Below are 18,567 nucleotides of genomic sequence, written 5' to 3'. Positions count from 1 at the left end.
TTGGAAGCTGTCATGATTACTTCTTTAATCTTCTTGGTGTGAACCCTAAGTGTGACTCAGGCTCAGAATTCTATACAATTATGATTAAGCCGAAGTCAGGCTCAGGGTGATGTGTAATAATACACTTAACAGGGTAAAGCCCAAATGACTCTTGGGGCAGTATTCTGTTACCATCTAGTGGATGAAATAACATCATGCTGTGGAAAAAAAACCAAACTATTATATATATATAAAATCCTAAGCCTAAAAGTGCAACGATTTTATGTCACTTTTTCTGTCACGCTTTAAATCTGGCTTATTTTAAAACCTACATATATATGTTTGTTATCATTCTTTTCAAGCTTTATTGTGATGTTGTTAGATTTTCAGATTCTTATTCCGTTTTTAAATTATAAACTAAAAATTATCAAGAACTCTCGTCCCGTGAGATGAGACTTTGTGGAAAGAGATTTAACCACGCCCAGGGCCGGAAATAAAAGACAAAAAGTAGGACAGCTGCTGTACAGGCTTTTAAATGTTCAAAGCGCTGTGCAAGATGCAGATCACATGGCATGGCGGCAGCAGCAGCTCGAGCAAAAAAAAAAAAAAAAAAAAAAAAAACAAACTTTGTTTTCTATTGTATCACCGTTTAAGAGGGGGTTTCGGAGGAGCAACTGCGTCTCCTTGGGGTGTGTTCAGCCCCCCTCTTCACAACATGAGTGGCAGAGACGAGAAGTGGCTGGCGCGTAGTGCAGGCCAAGGGGATTGGCGAGCAAAGTGAGCAGGGGGTAAGCCCCCTAGTATAATATATATACAAATATATACATATACATATTATATATACACACACACACTACTCAAAAAAATTACACACGGTCCAGTCCCACCCTCTGGAAATGACCATCTATCTGCCACAGCCATGTGTTACGTGGGCATCCCCTTGACCTGGTCCAGCCACTCAGGTCCTTAACAATGAGTATCCTGTGATCCACATCACCCTCAGTGAATTGCACCACATGGCCATAGTACCGTAACTGACACTCCCTCACAATGCAGGTAATGTGCCTCATTTGGGTCTCCATGAGCAACCGCTCATTCAACACAAAGTCAAACCAACGGTACCCAAGGATTTTTCAGAGAGACATAGTACCCCAAAGGAGTCCAGTCTTTGTCTAAGGTCACTGGATAGCGTCCATGTCTCGCAACCATATAGCAAGACAGGAAGCACCAGGACTCTAAAGACTTGGACCTTCATCCTTTTGCATAGATATCTGGAGTGCCACACACCCCTTTCCAGTGACCTCATGACCCCCCATGCTCTCCCAATCCATCTACTGACTTCATAGGAAGAGTCTGAATGTGCTTTACTACAATATCTTTTGATGCTATCTGACATGAATATGCAGTTTCAGGTAAAAAAAGATGAAAAAAATGATTGCAGCATAAATAAATGAAATGGACAAAATATGAGCCCAGAAAAGAACCTGAAACTGCAAACACTGATATTTCTACAGTAATGGTAAAAATTATGATATCACAAAAAACACAGCAAATAATGTAACCCTACGAAGAACTGTTTTCTTATGATGTACTGTATGAATATGCTTAAACGACCATTAATTCTTTCTGGAATTTTATATGCAATTAAATTAATACATTTTGGTAAAGGTGCAGGTCCTAAAAATATCCCACTGAATATTTTTAAAAGAATCTCTGCTTCCATTAATACTCTAAACTTTGAGAAGGCAATTAAGGTGCAGAACAAAGCAGCCAGAATAATCATGACTAGAGCCATGAAGTAGGGCTGCACGATAACAGAAAAAATGATTATCACGATTATTTTGCTCAAACTTTTTATCACGATTAATAGTGACGATTATTCCTTTGGTAAATGAAGTCTGTGACCAAAGCAGTGTAGCCTCGGCCAGTTATTCACAGATGCTGCCCTAATCATATTAGCTGCGTTGTCCGTTGTGATGCACACAAGTCTTTCTTCCACCAAGCCCCAAGCGGACATCGCTTCTTTGAGGCCCACTGCAATACACTCCGCTGTATGGTCTTGTGGGAAAAACGAAGTTTGCAAAAGCTTGCTTTTCATCTCAAACTCGCTGTCAATAAAATGAACTGTCAAGCTCAAATACGGTTCCGCAGTTCTGCTTGACCATAAGTCGGTCGTGGCAGCAAAATATTCAAGGCTGAGCCTGAGAATTTCTCTTTCTATTTCTTTTCGGCATTTCGCATACAGCAAGGGCAGCGCAATATTGGAAAAATGGTTGCGTGAGGGAATGCTACATCTTTTATCAAGTATTGCGATCATTTTGTTAAACCCCTCACTGCTCACGGTGGTTATTGGACACATATCCTTGGCTATATGGTACGCGATCGCCTCTGTTATTTCCCGGTGTCTTTGCAAGCTAGGCAGATATGGTATTGCGTTGAACAATGTCCCTGATATTGTTGTCTGTGTTGTGGATGGCTGGTAATTTTTTGTTGTTGCTGTTTGTACCTTCAGTCGTTGAAATTCTTGATAGTGTACTTTGTGGTGGCTTTTAAGGTGGTTGATGAGGTTTGTTGCGTTACCTTGGGACGTTTGGACGGAACAGGAGCAAAGTTTGCACAAGACTCGTACCTGATCAACATCACATTCCTCGAAATCGAAATAGTTCCAGACAACTGAGTATGACCCCTTTTTAGAAACTAACGATCGCACTTCTGCACCTTCCTCACGTTGCTCCGCCATCATATGTTTATTCTGACTGACTGTTATTGCTGCTATTGACTTCTACTGCTTCAGAAAGCGCTTGCAATCTAGACGCAGTAACGTCATAGTGACGCAGTCCAATCCGTAAACTCAGCCCATAAAAAACAGTTTGGTCTTTATACTGTAAAATCGCGACGATATTTATTAACTGATCGTGGGTCATAAATATCGTTATCATGAGAAAAAAAAAGATTAATCGTGCAGCCCTACCATGAAGTCCATGCAGGAACTGGAGACCATTACAAGGTTGGAATATCTTGAGGACTGCACAGACAGAAACCTGCTAATACAAGCCTGCAAGTTCAAAATACTTTCAGGCCATTGCATGAAAGATTGAGAAGGTCTATCAACAAAAGCAAGACTGAAAAGGGTAAGCTTCATTCATCAGACAAGGATCCTCAAACACAGGTACCAAGAGATCTTGGACAATGACCCCAGAGAAATCTTTAAGTGCTTTGAGAACCCTTTATGGCAGTGCCAATTCACCTGTAACTCACTGCAGCATCCCTGGTATTGGCTGAAAATGGTCCCAGAGCAATGTTGAGATGAAGACCTTCACCATGGAATACATCCGCATCAACTACCCTCTAGACAAATAGTTCAGAAGAACAGGCAGTGAAGAACAGCAGTGCCAGTATCTTCATCAGGTACCCAGGAGGCAGAGATGAAAGGCTTTCCTTCACAACAGGTTCACTACTTTTATTCCACCAATTTCAAGTTTGAAGTAGTAGCTATTCTAACTGGTGCAGGCCACTAAGAAAACAGCCCTGACACCTCCAACAATGCCGTATTCTATACAGATGGCCTCTCCGTCCTGCTGGTCTTACAGTCTGCTGGGGACTAAGAGCTTCTGAACATCCCCTCTACCACTCTTCTTCCCCTATGGAGAGTCCACACTGTAATTCTATAGTGGGGGTTCCCACTGCAATGTAATAGGTCAGCTCTACTGCTTACCATGAATCTATGACTATTATCAATGCCTGCCAACACACTGTTTGCATCAGCACCAATGCTGTAATAGGAATGAACCATTCCACTTGCTTACAAGACATGAGGCACAACCATCTAAACCACCACCCTCCACACCAAGCTCTGGATTGGTCAGTTAGACTAGTGCCCATGCAAAATGGATAGCTAGACGGCAGTGAATCTACAGCAAGACTGTCTGCTGTACAAGGCCATGAAATGCCAGATCTGCAAGGAGGAGACACCAGTGATACAGACGCTGTATGGTAGACTGGAGGACTTACGATATACAACAGCATTCAGCCAGGAGGCTGGTATGTTTATCTGAGGGAACAACATTAAGATTAATAACTCCCTATATTCAATGAAGCTTTAAAATAGTGGTTCTCATAGTGTTTCAGACTGAAGATAACAATATGATAGAGTATCAAGGACTAATCCTGACTTCTTAGACTAAATTCGGCCCAGCAAATATTACATTTATTTCACTACCTAGACTGTGTAACATTCCAACCCAGTATTGCTGGACCTTTACTTCAAATTCCTGGATTTCAGCCAGTGTTTCTATGATAACCTCTGGCCCTTGAAGATATTGTAACAGTAATCAGCCTGACAACATTCATGCCACAGAGAGGATGAGCATCACTGGTCACGTGAAATTAACAGACTGCCTTTTCCAGGGGTAGGCCCTCCAGCATGATGTCAAAGTGAATTTTAAAGAGAGACTTGATGTGGACTGCTTCTCAAAGGGAAAGAAACTGCAGATTTGCGGAAGTGCCAAGTGACAGAGCAATTCCTACAATTAAACTGAAGTTGAGCAGGAAGTAGTAGAATAGAAATAATGGTCATTATTGTCCACAAAAAATTCAGATGGAATTCTCAATGAGAATTGTTTAAGAGTCATTCAACATGGGCCTCACAGTGGGGAAGTTCATTTAGGAGTACAGAAACTGGACCTAAAACAAACCAAAAAATGATATGTGATTATATAAACACTATAAATATATATATATATATAATACAAATATAAATATAAATATATAAACAATTATATTTAAATGTGGTAAAGCAACAGAATTGTAAACTGAAGTTTATGTAGGTGGTTCCAGTTTCTCATATTGCTGCTCATCACAATACTGTGATGGTACATGTACTTCAATAGTTGGCAATTAAAAGGGCCTCTTAATTAGAATCTCAGTTAAGAATTGGAATCCAGCCATTCAAAGCATTCATTCTTCTTCTTTCAGATCAATTTAGCTTAAAATTGTAAATTACACATATTCATCTCAACTAAAACTGTGTAAACTTTACCAAGAATGGAACCCAAACTGCAAAATCTGCTCTCAAGCACCAGCTTCCCTATTTTTTGAGAATGTCCCCCAATTCTGGCTATTTTGGGGAAAATATTTGCATGTTAGTTTGCTAATATTGAATTTGTAATTACTTTCAATCCTTCAACAGCTTTAATTAGGAATCCTGAAATAGGATAACATCATGCAAGAAAAACCAGTTGTGATATCCTGCATTACACTGTTCATGTGTCATCTTGCTTCACTGGAAAAATTCTATTTGACCGCATAACTTAATGGAAAAGCAATCTTTTATAATATCTAAAAATAAGAAGGGGGGGGGTGGCAACTTTGTTATTTTTTGCTATCTAATGTTATTGCTGCTTGGCCTTGGAAGTTGCACAAACCACTGCCACCCTCAGGTATGTTATAGTGACTCAACAATAAATACAGTATATGAATGGATGCAGTTATATGTGACACGATGTGTAGTAATGCTGGGCGTTTCTGGTCAGTGGTGGTTTCACATGTCTAGCAAGTTGACGATACTCTGCTTTCCTGCTTGTCAACTGATGACTGAGACTGTGTGTCTGACTATTACTCAAACATATTTTATTCCAACAAATTATCTAAAAAAAGCAGGCTTTTTTCTCAGCAACTGGCAATAGTTTAATGTCACCTATAATTCTTTTTTTTTTTTTTTTTTTTATAAGATTACTGATCACAAACTTCAAGTGTTATGGTCTACAATAAGGGGGTGCTAGGAAATAGGGGAATCCAAAAGTATTTTTAAGACCTTGAAGAAAATTTTAAAAACTCCAAATTGGCGTAAGCGGTCCTAATTTGGGGTGTTCACATATAATGATTTACTTCATGAGTTAGAAGTACATAATGAGCTAGAATAGCTGTGTCAAATATTTGAAATATTACAATGTATTTCAATTTAAAGTCTAAATAATCTTGATTGTAAACGTGTCATTTTTCACTCTCTGATAAGAGCTCCATAGAGGCCTAGATCCCTAGTAAAGGATCAAAAAATCAAAAATAAACATCACTGGCCTTGAAATAATCTAAAATGATACCCCACTGGCTTATATTCAAGATTTGTCATTTGTAACCTACTGACAGTGGATCTTATGGGGGCTATAACCACTGGTAAAGAATCAAATGTCAAAAATATTTGCATATTCATGATTAGTAACCTTAAATAGCATAAACTGACACTCCATATATCTATATTACTGATATTTACTGAGTAAATTTGCCCCCTCGTATCCAGTTAGGGGGCAAAACCCTGGGGGCTGACTGGTGTGGCATACACAACTTCAAGTGCTTCTATTCATCTTTAATAAAGATACCTATTGGTGTCTAATTTCCTGCACAAAATATGGTCCAACAATGACCTAAAAATTAGGGTTTTTTCAGTCTAGAGAGCCAAAAATAGGGGGGACATCAAGACGAGTTGACCAGTACATCATATCTGGGGGTTTTAGGTTTTCTTGTCCAAGTGAGTCAGGAGGCACCAGAAAAAAAAAAAATTAGATATATTTTTATTAATAGCATAAATTGTGCATTCATATGGTCATATCAAAATGTTCTGTACTTAAGGCCTCATTGCTATTTATACAAAATGAACAGAAAGTTTCACATTTTTGTATGCAAGCCTGTATCACACTTCAATATGGCAGCAATTGCAAAGAACATTTCCAGTTTGACACATGATGCTCTTAAAGAATTTATAAAATGATTTAAATGTTGTGCTGGGGTACTATAGTGGAGAACAAAAGAAAACCAGTAGCTGGAAAATGTCTGAAGTCACCAAAACATGTGGAATGTCTTGAGAGCACAGTCCTGGAGTCAGTAAATGATGGTGACAGTATGTGAACAAAAGCAGCTGCCAAAATAAAAGGAATGCTAATGTGTTCAAACAGAATATGCAGACTTTCAGAACCAAAAAATTTCCCACTTGCTAAGTGATCTGATGATTGAATTGAGTCGCAGTAGGGTAAATGTCAACTGCAGTGCTTTAAAGCTGCACTCCTGAACATTTCAATGTACATTCACATTTCAAAGCCAGCTGCTTTCTGATCCTAAATATGCAAGCAATTTGGCAGTGGGGGTCAGAGATTCCGTGTTTAAATGTTTGCCTGACATCGGGAGGCTGTTAAAGTGCCCTCGCTGTGGGTAACTATGTGAGCCAGCAATGTCTATAAGGGAGGTGTAACTACACCATTTAAGATCAGGCTTTTACCCTTAAACTAGAGTCTGTGGTAGAAAGATGCTGAAAAAATGAACAATCTGAAAAAATGGAAACGGGACAAAAGGAGGAGCATTTAGATAGCAATACAAATCCACACAATTAGTGTACACAAAGTTAATTATTTAGATATACTGTATAATGAAGCAAAGTAATATAAATTATTATATCAAAAGGAAAACAAGAGTGGTCTGAAGCCATATAATAATACCCAAACAGAATGTTAAGAACACAAAACTAATCAATAAAGAGGATTGCAAATATGTGTAACAAAGGAGATGAATCTTATAAATCACAAAACTTTATTCTAATCCTGCTCTCTTTCCATCTGTAGATAATTACTGCTCAGTTTATTGAACCTGGTAGGGATAGAAGGAAAAAGTTTCAAAAATGGCATTGGTGCCTCAATGTGAGATAGAAATCTATCTGTAGACTGCCTGGAGAGTGGGATATCACTGCAACTGTGAGATGAACACAAAGAAGAAAATCCGTCCACCTGCACTCAACTTCACGTAGGGATATCTGCAATATATTTTGAGGTAAATGATTTTTAAGATCTCACATTTATCTTGCATCCATTTTAAAATGTCTAAAATGCATTCTGAGACAGCTCAAAAATTACATCTCAAACTCTTATAATGGAATTTCTTGTTTATGAACACATGGTTATTTTGAGCTATCAAAAAATGGACAGAACGCTATTTTGAGATATCCGGAAATAATAGATATTTTGAAATATGTTCATAGCTTTTTAAAGATAATTTGAAATGTATTCCAGATGAGAGTTGGTCTTGTCCATTGTGAGAGATGGATGTCTAGGACGGAGCTCTGCTGGCCGAGGTGTTATATTACTTTTTTTTTTTTTTACTATCATTCCGAGGTATCCTGTATTTAGTCAACCAAAGAAGATTTAATTAAAAGTATATACAAGTATATTTAAAGCATGAGCAGCAGACAAAGGGTTCAAAAAGAGAAGGGAAAGGCAGCAAGTTCATGATACAGCCTGTCAGGGACTGACTTGGAAGAGACAGGTGAATGAACGGATCTGCGGAGACCCCACACTGCAGCATTGGCTCAAGTCTAAAGTGAACGCGGGAGCAAAACTGCAAGTAAGGCAGGCAATGAGAATTCACAGATCTCGAGCAGATTACTGGAATACAGCATGTCCTCTCTATCCCCGCTGTCATCTAGTATCAATACCCCCAGTGAGTCAACAGTATTAACTCTAGCCAGACTCACCTTTGGAGCGTGGAGAGGATGCAAATGGAGTGTCTGAGAAGATAATAATTAGCACACTCGGAGGGGGTATAAATGATATAAATAGTAACATAAAGAAGGATATATAGAATGTAAAGATGGATATACACAAGAGTAATGACAAAATTGACAACAGAGTAGAAAAACTGCTTCAGGATATAAATGACCATGTAGTACATTTAAATAATAACTTTGCTGCAAGCTTTAAAGACATTTTAGCAAGAATTGATGAAAAAAATACAGGAAAATATGAGTAATTTTGAGAACAATAAATGATGCTCAGCTTCAAGAAGGTAAGCAAACATTTACGACTTAAATTGAAAACGTTGAACGATTCCCATTGACAAAAAAGCAACTGCTGTACAATCAGAATGCATAGTGCTCAGTGATCAACTAGCTGCGCTGGAAGACAGATATAGAAGGAACAATATCAGAATTGAAGGTCTTCCTGAAAACCATGAAAGTTCAAACCCAGTGAAACTGGAAAGGACTTCAAATCAGACATCGAGATCTCAGCACCTTACCCAATACGTGGATTGAATAGCTCAAAACTGAGAAGCATGATTGTCTGTTTCGACAAACTACGGATTAAAGGAAATTGATGTCTAATCTCAAACAGAAAGAGATTATATTTGAAAACAACCATATATGGATTTTCCCAAATTTTTCCCCTTCTACAGCTGCTAAATGACCCGCATTATACAGCATTAAACAGCTCTAATGCAAAGCCGAAATCAGATACAGCCTCTTGTTTCCTGTTAAATTGAACGTGATTTTTGGTGACCAATTCTACATCTTTAATTCTTCTAAAGAAGAAGAAAAAAAGCTAAAAAAACTGATCCTGAAATAATTTAAAACATAATCATGAGTCATATTGTGTCCAAAGAAGTTGCTACTTACAACTTGGTCTATTTGTAATGTGACATTTGCTGTAAAGAAATTCAAGTAAGTTAGCTCCACTACTATTAGCAATGCTTATAGAAGCTAGAGATGACAAAATTCTACTTCAAAGCATTAATTACCATCTTTCCGAAGAAAAATAAGGACATATTACAGTGTGCATCACACAGACCAATTTCACTTCTGAATAATAATGTTAAGATTCTCTCCAAAGTTCTAGCTAGAAGGATTAAGAAAGTACTTCTCTCTGTAATACACAAGACCAAACTGGATTTATTAAAGAAAGACACTTGGTTTCAAACCTTCAACTTTAGTTTAATGTAATATACACATCCATAAAATCTAACACACCAGAGATCTTATTATCTTTGGATGCAGAAAAAGCATCTGACATAGTTGAATGGGACTACTTCTTCACCACTTTGCACACATTTGGGTTCAACACAAATAAATGTACATGGATCAAACTACTCCATACTAGTTCAGAAGCATCTGTTTGTATTAACATTAGTTCAAAGTACTTTAAACTAACGTGGTATTCAACGAGGATGCCCCTATCATTATTGTTCTTTGCAATCGACATTAAGCCATTGGCCATTCACTTTCAAAATGCATCAGAGAAAAAAGTACCAGAAAAGGACTTGAACAGAACATATCACTATATGCAGATGATATGGTACTGTATATATCAGACCCACAAACTTCCAAACCAGCAGTCCCCAATGCTCCAGCAGAGTTGCAAAAGAATATTTTAACAGATCAGTTAAATAATTGAACTTGGAATTCGAAACATGCACACATCTAAAGGGCGACTCTACAATGACCTAAAGCAGAAGGTGGCATGACACTAACTTTCAGTTTTATTACTGGGTGGCAAATATACCAAAATTGATCAATATATACAAGCCTGATCTGCAATTGAAATAAAATCTTGCTGCACTTTTTTATGCCCTACTTTGTGTCCCAGTAAATACAAATTATTGTCAATATACTGATAACCCAATTGTCCACAAATCATTCAGATATGGAACCAATGCAGGAAGCACTTTAAGGCAGAGAAGCTTTATTCTGTTGCAATTCTACACGATAATCACCTTTTTGTACCCTTTCAAACTCACAGTTTTTAACGTTTGGAAAATGAACAATTACGCTTTAAATTTAACTTCCCTTCAACATAATTTTTCCACTACTTTCAAATCTGAAAGTTTAATAAAAGGAACCTGTCCAACTTTCCTTACCTCCCACCAATTTGTATTCCTGAGGCAACACTAATCAGTTTTGAAGACTCAGACAACATCTCAACAATATATAAAAATAAACTGCTCAAAAAAATTAAAGGAACACTTTGAAAACACATCAGATCTCAATGGGGGAAAAAATTGTGCTGGATATCTATATTGAGATAGACTGGGTAATGAGTTAGGAACGAAAGGATGCCACATTGTTTGATGGAAATGAAAATGATCAACCTACAGAGGGGCTGAATTAAAAAAAAAAAAAAAAACGAAAATCAAAGTGAAAAAATGATGCGAGCAGGCTAGTCCATTTTGCTGAAATTTCATTGCAGCAACTCAAAATTGTACTCTGTAGTTTGCATGGACCCAGCGAGCTTGTATGCATGCCTGACAATGTCGGGGCATGCTCCTAATGAGACAACATATGGTGTCCTGGGTGATCTCCTCCCAGATCTGGACCAGGGCATCAGTGAGCTCCTGGACAATTTGAGGTGTAACCTGGTGGTGGCAGATGGACCGAAACATAATGTCCTAGAGGTATTCTATTGGATTTAGGTCAGGCAAGCGTTAGGGGGCAGTCAATGGTAACAATTCATCTTCCAGGAACTGCCTGCATTACTTTTTTTTTTTTACTATCATTCCGAGGTATCTTCATTATGTAAAGCACTTTGAGCTACTTTTTGTATGAAAATGTGCTATATAAATAAATGTTGTTGTTGTTGTTGCATACTCTCGTCACATGAGGCCAGGCATTGTCGTGCACCAGGAGGAACCCGGGACCTACTGCACAAGCAATAGGGTCAGACAATGGGTCCAAGGATTTCATCCTGATACCTAATGACAGTCAAGGTGTTGTTGTCTAGCCTGTAGAGGTCTGTGCGACCCTCCATGGATATGCCTCCCCAGACCATCACTGACCCACCACCAAAACGGTCATGCTGAATGTTGTTACAGGCAGCATAATGTTCTCCACGGCTTCTCCAGACCCTTTCACATGCTCAGGGTAAACCAACTCTCATCTGTGAAAAGCACAGGGCGCCAGTGATGGACCTGCCAATTCTGGTATTCTATGGTAAATGCGAATTGAGCTCCATGGTGCCGGGCAGTGAGCACAGGGCCCACTAAAGGACATCAGGCGTGCAGGCCACCCACATGAAGTCTGTTTCTGATTGTTTGATCAGAGACATTCACACCAGTGGCCTGTTGGAGGTCATTTTGTAGGGCTCTGGCAGTGCTCATCCTGTTCCCCCTTGCCCAAAGGAGCAGATACGAGTCCTCCTGATGGGTGAAGGATCTTCTACGGCCCTGTCCAGCTCTCCTAGAGTGACTACCGGTCTCCTGGAATCTCCTCCATGCCCTTGAGTCTGTGCTATGAGACACAGCAAACCTTCTGGCAATGGCACGTATTGATGTGCCATCCTGGAGAAGCTGGATTACCTGTGCAACCTCTGTAGGGTCCAGGTATCACCTCATGCTACCAGTAGTGACACTGACCACAGCCAAATGCAAAACTAGTGAAAAAACATTCAGAAAAGATGAGGAGGGAAAAATGTCAGTGGCCTCCACCTGTTAAACCATTCCTGTTTTGGGGTTTGTCTCATTGTTGCCCCTCTAATGCACCTGTTGTTAGTTAATTTAATTAACACCAAAGCAGCTGAAACTGATTAACAACCCCCTTTGCCACTTAACTGACCAGATCAATATACCAGATGTTTCATTGACTTGATGCTATACTCTGATTAAAAAGTGTTCCTTCAATTTTTTTGAGCAGTATATATTAAAGTCTCTTTCTTTTAAAGGTCCTATGGTACGTTGGGGAAAGGATCTTCCACTTTACATCTGTGAAAACGAGTGGAAGGCAGACATGCATAGAATACACTCTAGCTCCATATGGGCAAAGCATTCAATCAGCCAAATTAAAATCTTTCATGGAGCACATTTATCTTGTTTAAAATTGTCCAAAATGTATCCAGGCCAAGAGTAAACCTGTGAATGTTGCAATTTAGCTCCAGTCTCACTGGATCACGTTTTGGGCGTGCACCAAATTAACATCATTCTGGACAAAAATCTTTGAATGCCTATCAGACAGCCTTGGTGTCACAATCACTACTAACCCATTAACAGCTGTGTTTGGTGTACTTCTTGATGGGCAACTTGATTGTAATTTCTTATACCACTGTACTAGCACGTAGACTTATCTTGCTCAACTGGAAGAATCCCAGCCCACTTGTTATAAGTCAGTGGGTAACTGATGTTCTATACTATTTGAAATCGGAGAAAATGAAATTCTCACTTAAGAGTATCTGCTCAAAACTTTTAAATATGGCAAGATCTAATTAATCAAATATTAGAATAAGCATTAACATTGGTGAAAAGGACATTATCCTTTCCTTGTTGTTTTTAAAGATTTGCTCTTGTTGTAGTCTCTTCTCTCTTTCTCTTGGGTGGGGGTTGAATTATGGTTTAAGTTTGACATGATTATATGGAATGCTCTTTTCTTCAAATAAAATTAAAAAAAAAAATCAAGATACCTAAACTGGAACTGACATACATTTTAAGATATCATGATATGAATCTTTAGTATTTTACCTTAAATACATCTTATGACATCTTGATTACAATTTCAGATATCCTAAACTAACATCCAGACCATTTTGTGATGTGTGAAAAGCATTTCAAGAGCTCAAAAACATTTCCAACTTCCTGTTAAGCAAGTTTAGACAATGGAAAGGTGTCTGTTTTAGGTAAAGCCATCCATGAAAGTAAAATTACACAATAATTTAGAATCAGGCACAATTCTATCTTATATGGCAAGGTCTTACAATGTATGTTTAGCGGATATTCAAAGTGGTCTGCCATCAGCACACAAACTGGGATTCAATACCCTAAATATAATTTGATATTTTAATATAGGTGTTTTATGTTGGAGGGCAAGGCCATGACCCAGGCCACTAATACCAAAAACTATCAGTGCTAAATATTAGACGCAGCCCCACTTTTAGTTCAGGAACACAATGGTTACCAGTGAGGAGGCACACACAACAAGTTGTAGTAAAAAAAGATTAAACAGGTTTTATGCACATAGGACAAATTTGAATCATTAATATGTCAGTTCAATACACATTTCCCAAAATGTAATTAAAATAGAATAAAAAAATAAAAAATATCCAAAGGCAAAATGGGTACCGAAAGGGCTGAGGATGCCCAGTTGTGTAAAAAAAGAAAACAATACAGGGAAAAAGTATTATGCGGTTATAGATCAAACACTCAAGACATATAGCTGTCCATATTAAATAAAGCCAGACGGTAAACCATGAAGGCTAGGGAAACAAAAGGAGGTTCACCTCTTTAAATTAGTACCTTTAACTAGCAGCCTTTCAAAAAAAATTAACTTCCCCCAAATGCCTGTACTCTCAGGCTTTATACTTCTTTATTCACAATAAACAAATACGGTATTCCCAGCCTACAGATAAAGTGACATAATAAGGAATACATCCTCTCCTCCATTATTTAAATTAAACAATATAACTTGCCTTTTCCATCTGGTTCAACATGGGAAAAACTAATTTTGGATAAACGCCCAGCTATACTAATACCTGTAACACACTCCTCTTTACCACTCCTCCTACAGACCTACCCTCCTTTATTTATACTACAAAACATCCATTTCTCTGGTTTGGCTCCCAGACTTAACAAACCCCTTGGGTGAAGGCATCTTCCTTTCATCTTAACATTTAGCACACTTTGCTTTTCTTATCCTACAACTTGCTTTTGTATTTGTAATTTGTATTTCCAGTCTCTTGGAAAAAAAGACCACTTGAATGTGTTCTTAATTATCAAATGAAAAAGCCCCAGCCTTGGGCTCAGTTGATTTATAATCCCTTTATTTATTCATTTGTTCAATAATCTCTGTGATGCAGCGTGTCAGGGGTCCATGGCAGTGCAGTGTTTATAAGATAAAGAGTGAGGCAGCTCAGACTCCATGAGTGTGGGAGTGTGAGAGAAAAGCTGTGCATCATCATAGATCTTGATGAGGGAATTTGTCAATTGCCCTATATGTGCACAAATGCAGTCAGAGAACTTGTTCCTCATCGAGGCTCCTCTGCGGTGAAGAATATGGGGCATTACTGTGGTCTGTATTTAGTAAGCAGCTGCACTCACTGGATATAAAAGGGGCCTGAGAACAAGAGATAAGGAGAGCGACCATGAACAGGAAACTGAAAGAGTAGAAGTACAATCAAAGAAAAGTAAGATGATTGAGAGAAAATGTCACGATTGAGGGTGAGCCAGGTGCAGAGGAAAGGAGTTGAGTCAACTGGAAAGCCCACTGCTGGGCAGATTAGAGGAGCAGGAGAGGCCAATTGCTCTGACAGTTACTGAAGGATGGTGGTGGAACAAAGAAGCAGCGTTTGGAGGTTCTGACGTATATTGAGGAATAGTGGAGGGGACATAAACTGAAGATTGGCAGTAGAGGAGACAGGTTTGAATGAGGGATGCACTGGTGCTTGAGATCTAGAGAAAGAAAGAAAATAGCCAATTCTGACCATGTTTTACTTCTCGATTTTAACCTAATTTACCCATTTATTGCCTTACTTATTTAAGGATTAAACTCCAGAATGGCAGATTTTATCATGGATTATTTAGTTATTGAAAACTTTGTACTGCACAATTTGCACAGTGCCCAACTGTTTTGGATAAATTGCACAAAGCACTTTGTACCATTTTGGCTTGTCTGTGTACTCATTGCACTAGTCCATCCTCAGTACATAACTGTCAAAATCTTGGGAAAAGGAAGATGTCGAGGCTATGGGCAACCGCTCCACGACCCAACTGACCACAAACTTTCGCCCTACCTGCCCTTAGGCACTGCCACACAGTAAACTGTCTCCTGCTGGAGGATTTTGGGTGCTGTGCCAATAGGCTTACATGAATCACTCCGTTAAAGACACACTAGACAAAGTCCCCTGGAATACTAAAACAGGATGGCAAGCAAACTTGTATGCTAATTTCAAACATGTGCATGTTAACCGGCAGCTTCACATTGGACAGGAATGTCAGCATGTGTACTTGACAGCCTTGATTTCCACCTTGTGCCCAATATTGCTGTCATGGGTTCTGACCAACTGAGCTGGATAAAACAGGTTATGAAATGGATAGCGTGTCCTTTTTTTCCACTGGGGCAGGTAATGGAGATGTGTGCTCATAGAATGGATGTAGAATGATTAAATATCTAATTTTAAATTTCCCTGTCCAGAGTTCCAATGCAAGGCTTGGCCACTTTATGTGAGTAAATCACATGAATTACTGTCTTGAATGCACCATCATCAACAGTTTCATTATGTGGACAGAGATGCTCGCAAAGACTGATGAACGAACATTGGTAGTCTTTGATTTCACTTGGGATGGAACATGACATCATTCCAAGAAAGATTAATTTCACCATTTTTTTTATTTTGTTTTAGTACAGGATTACTGCAAACCAAAAGGTTATCAAGGGAAATTAAAAATGCACTTCTACAACAAGTACAGTAAAAGGAAATGGTAGCTGGTACTGGCAGATAACACTAAACTATTTCTTTCTTTTCTCCAGGGAGTGCAAGGCCCTCCAAAGCTAAATAACTGAATTATTTAATCTTCTCCTTGATTAAATAAACTCAGCATTGAAATCAGTATTATACTGTCTCCACAAATAAAGATGTTAAAAAACAAAATAAAACAAAACTTTGTGACCTCCAAACACAAACCAGTAGTGAGCCACAAAATTGACTAAAGAACATCCATTTAATAAAATGTTATTCAGAAAGTTTTGAAATGGTCCCATAAACTTTCCAGTTTTGATATAAAGCATTCACATTGATGTTACAGACATACAAGGCAATTAATCCTGCAACCTCTTTCTCCGGTTCAGCATGCTGCAATCATTTTTCATGCTATTCCAATTTTATGATGGTTTGAGCCTTCCACACACAGCAACACAAAGACTCATAAGAGTGCCCCATTTTACACAAGAGACCTCAACAATAGCAGTCACTCACGGCAGAGTAAACAAACTGACAGCTTAGGATGCATTAGCAACCAAAGAGAGTGGACAACAATGTGAAGCTGCCGTGTACATCTGCAAAGGCTTGGAAAGCAATTTCCTCTGCAAAGTGCCAGCAGTTTTTATATAAGCTTAGACAGAGGATGCCTTAGCACACAATGCCATTTGTAGATTTATGGAAGGCCTGCCTTGTTCAGATAATGAGGGCTAAAAGTCCTGCACTCTACCAAGTCTACAAGATTGCTCGAGGCCAGTGGAGGCAGCAGGTCTAATAAAGATCAAGTTACGTAATGTAATGCGCTACAGAGTCTCCTGCGCATGCCGCAATTGGATATTTAATGAAATGTGACAGCAGTGATTTCAGGCCCTACTAACACAAACCAATCAAATGAGAGAAATGGCACTTTCATTGCCACCGATACAACACACTGTGCTGTGTATCACTTATTACATGCCCCCCATTGCCAGCCGAAAGTCAGAAGCACCCAGCATTATATCCTTTCACTCTACTGAGAAGTTACACTACTCTATTAATCTTCATTTCGTGAAGCCTTGGGTTTGACATACAAAAGCCGCAATCTTTAGGAGGTCCAATTGTGTTCACAGCTTCTCTGGCCTCCAGTTATAAGCCGACCATAACGCATGCCTCATGCCTCTAGGTCAGGGAAGCCATTAGGCCTTACAGTCCCTAGAGATTTAATGCTCTTTCCTTCTCTTTCCTCAAAATGCTTCTTGACTGTTTATATTTTAATACCAAGTTTATATTTTGCCATGTAGTATACAGTATACATTTGGTTGTTTTTCTTCCAAAATATGAAAGCACTTTGAGGCAACAAGTTGCAATTAACCACATACTTAAATCTAAATTTGAATCCACAATAAAAATTCCAAAATTGCAGTTCAAAGTGAATTACACAAGGGAGTGAGAGAACAGAAACAACTACATACAGGCAGATTGTCTTTCTTCTACCCTGTCATGATTTAACATTTCTCTGGCTTTGTTCAGAATGCCAGGCAATGTCAAAAGTCCCCTGAACACACTCTAGCGTGCATGCATCAAGTCAGCATGATTTATGCCTTCAGTAATTGCACAGATGAGGAAAAGAAGAACAAAGTTTTACTCAAAGGAGGAAAAGTAGAGAAAAGTTCCTCTAGATATTAAACTCATTTAATATATAAATGTAATTTAATAAAAATAATTTCTAATTACAAACATTCTGCTTCTACTCAAAAATCAGGAGTAGTTACAGCCATACTAAAGGAAAGATGAAGAGCCCTAACCAGCCATGGAAGATTTCAAGTGATTCAGGTTAATCCAAATGCCAGAACCAAAATCAGGCTTACCTTAAGCATACCCTAAATGGAACTAAACACTGAAGATAAGACAGACAAGCAGCTTTAAGCGGCTGAGCTAAAGCACATCTAGTGTAGCCCAGGGGGCCTGTGTTTCTTAATTGCAGGTGCCATCACTGATTTGTAACAGGCTCAGAAGCTGAACAACATTAAACTCTCCTGAATTTGAATTCACCAACCTGATTAAGAGTTTTAATGCACCTCTGTAATTGATCAAGTTTACTCTAAGCTCATGCCATAGCTCTTCCGCGGACATGGTATGGACAGATATGGGCCTAACCATCCAAGATGAACAAAAGCCTCTGTAGCAGGTAGCCAGTACCATAAATATCTGCCAATGTACTATGACAAGCTGACATAGTGCAATAGTATTTAATATCCCCCATCATTCTCAATTTGAGAGAACAACTTATTATGAACTGTGTCGAACAGCAAGTGTTAACTCCATGTACAGATCAGCCTCAGTGCTGGGAATTGCACTATGGAAAGTTTGGTTTGCATACCACAACAAAGCCTCAAAGCCACAACAG

At 38.7% G+C, this 18,567-nt stretch overlaps 1 protein-coding gene across 1 annotated transcript in view; it reads right to left on the bottom strand.

Moving 5' to 3' along the window:
- The window catches only part of si:ch211-191a24.4 (uncharacterized protein LOC100150331 homolog), a 91,579-nt gene that overhangs the window by 2,062 nt on the left and 70,950 nt on the right, over positions 1-18,567 (bottom strand). The gene's annotated exons all lie outside the window — the stretch shown is intronic.

Source organism: Erpetoichthys calabaricus, chromosome 6 (genome assembly GCF_900747795.2).
Source record: "Erpetoichthys calabaricus chromosome 6, fErpCal1.3, whole genome shotgun sequence".
Classification (NCBI taxonomy): Eukaryota; Metazoa; Chordata; class Cladistia; order Polypteriformes; family Polypteridae; genus Erpetoichthys; species Erpetoichthys calabaricus.
This window is presented reverse-complemented; position numbering and strand designations above follow the sequence as displayed.